Source organism: Solanum pennellii, chromosome 1, assembly GCF_001406875.1.
Source record: "Solanum pennellii chromosome 1, SPENNV200".
NCBI classification, from domain to species: Eukaryota; Viridiplantae; Streptophyta; class Magnoliopsida; order Solanales; family Solanaceae; genus Solanum; species Solanum pennellii.
In genome coordinates this window covers 71,571,126-71,573,835 of record NC_028637.1, presented here as the reverse complement: position 1 = coordinate 71,573,835, position 2,710 = coordinate 71,571,126, and positions in this window count along the sequence as shown.

Below are 2,710 nucleotides of genomic sequence, written 5' to 3'. Positions count from 1 at the left end.
ACAAGACTTAAGGTTTGATGTAAAAGATTGTGTTTTCTTGAAAGTATTGCCTAGGAAGGGTGTCATGTGATTCTTCAAGAACGGGAAGTCCATTAAGTCGATTCAAAGGTATATAGAAGCCATATAAGATTATTTGGAGGATTGTCTATGTAGCATACAAGCTTGATATGCCTTCACAATCGAGAGCGGTCCATCTAGTGTTCCATGTATCTATGTTGTATAAGTGCATTGGAAATGCTTCACGATTTATGCCTGTTGAATAAAGTTGTGTCTCTAAGGACTTTTCATATGCTGAAGTGTTAGTGGCTATTTTTGATTGACAGGTAAGAATTTTTTTTACTAAAGAAGTGTTTTTTGCGAAAGTGTTACGGAGGAATAACAATGTTGAGGAAATAACTTTAGAAGCCGAGGAGGAAATAAGAAAGAAATATCCCCAACTATTGACAACTTAAGTTTATTAGCGATTTAATAATTGACAATTATTCGTGTACACAAACTTAATTGGATTTTTAATACATCAAAAATGCAGTTTATATGACTTGTTGCGAGCTAGATATACAAAGCCTTGTAAGTGGATTATCAAAGCAAGATTTAAGATTTGAGGACGTATAAAATATAGACTTGCAAATAGCGCAGTAGCAACAAAGAATACTTCAAGATATTGTGCGAATCTATTTGCGGACAAATGTTCTTAAGAAGGGGAGAATGTGAGACCCCCTGGTTCTTTCGCATAATTTGTGTATCATTGCATAAGTGTTTGAGGCTTATATGACTTGATATATCATTTAAGTAGAATAAAATTACAAGCTGGAGAAAAAAAATGAAAGAATTAGAATAACGTTATGGGTCAAGGATGCCCTTAAACAAGTTCGAGTTAAAGAATATCTCTTCTAACATTCCGCCCGTTCGAAAGATCAAGTTATCCAGTACCTTTTGGGTAATAAAATGAGTGTCTTATATGATAAGATTTATGTTTTACAAGGTGATATAGTCGCCCAATGATCGTAAGTTAAGTTTTGATGTCCATCAAGTTGCGAAATAAAAAGTCGGCAAAAGTTAGAGTAAGTTTCTTTAATTGATTTTCTCATTTTTTGTTAAATGCCTCAAGAGCTTTTCTGCCAATCTATAAAGCTTTAGAAGAATCCGAATATACTCAGTCGAAAGTATACTAGTCTACTTCCCAACGCACTAAACCATATGTCCATACGACTTCAAAATTTAGAGATATTCAGATTTTAGTGAGACTACACAAGCAGACACATTAAGGCGGGCCCTCGCCCCTTTGTCGGTTTAGCTTTGTAAGATTTTGTTTCCCTTCGTTTAAACTCATTTTTTTCACCAAATAATAATAAAAATAGTTGTAAATCCTCTCTAAAGGTTCCCCTATCATCCAAGCAAATGTCTACAAGATTTCAACGTGGTTTCACTCTCAAAATGTTAATAGAGATTATGTTACTTCTTTCCTCCTCGTTGGTTGTGTTTGAAGGATTCGTCATGGTGAGCGAGTTTTTTTTTTTTTATGATGTTCTTGCTGTTTGGAGGTAATAATTATTAACCTTCATTTTATTGAGTGATTCAAATTTATAGCTAGTTATATAAGCAAGAAAACGAATAGAGGGATGGAAAATTGTATTTTAATAGTTATGTTATGTTGAGCTGTTTTTGAAGTTTTTTCTGATGTTGTTGTTGCTGGAATTTTCAGAAATCATTTGTTTGTGTGTGGTTGTTGTTGATATGAGTCTGGAAGAAAACAAGAATTATAGATGGGTAATTAATTGTAAGATAATAAGTGTAACATTGATTTTATTATTGCATTGCGATTTTCAAATGACTTCTTGGTTCAACGTCTTGTATTTGAGGATCTTCTTTGTATTTGTGGAGACACAATACAATACTATAAGCTCCATTAATTTTAAGTTAAAGTTCTTACCTTATATTCTCTTATTCCTTATGAAGAAAAAGACATGACTCCAACCGTAATTATTGAACGAACTCACAGGATGGTGATAGGAAGCCATAAGTTTGAGTTATTATGGTTATATTAAACAATTATAGGAATGTATTAAATATACTTTTTCTGGTTTAATGGTTTGAAGACTCATGGTTTGGATTTGGTTGTGGTGATTTTGTGGTCGGAAAGGAGGGTGCGGTGATACGCAGAGTATTTATTATTGTGCAGGCATACTCTATTTGGTTGTTAACTATTGTGTAGGCATCCACTTATTAATAGATGCTGCAAAAATGTATGTTACGTCATTAATTGGGGTTGTAATTAATATAAGGTAATGAAGCATGCACTTAAAATGGGTCTGGTAAGCTAATTATTGTGCTAATAAGCTCTAAATTTCTACTTTGATTGTGACGTGTTAATATTTTGCATGTAATGGTTGAGTGACATGTTTTGATGTAGATTAAATACTCTATGGAAGGGGTACATTCTGCATTGATACTATTAGATCCATGATTGAGGTATATTAAGGCTACTTGTTGCTTCCTTTGAGCGTGAATTTCAGAATCCTAAATCATGAAAGGTTGTTTTACTATTATATTGTTAGAAAGACCTTATGTCAAAGGCATTGGAATTGCAGCTGACGTATTTTTGTGACTCCATTATGTAGATATTCCACTCGTTCGGTTATATAGGTTACTCGGCATCTATGTTCCATTTTTTCGATTCACGTGACTGTAGGTCCGTATATATATATATATA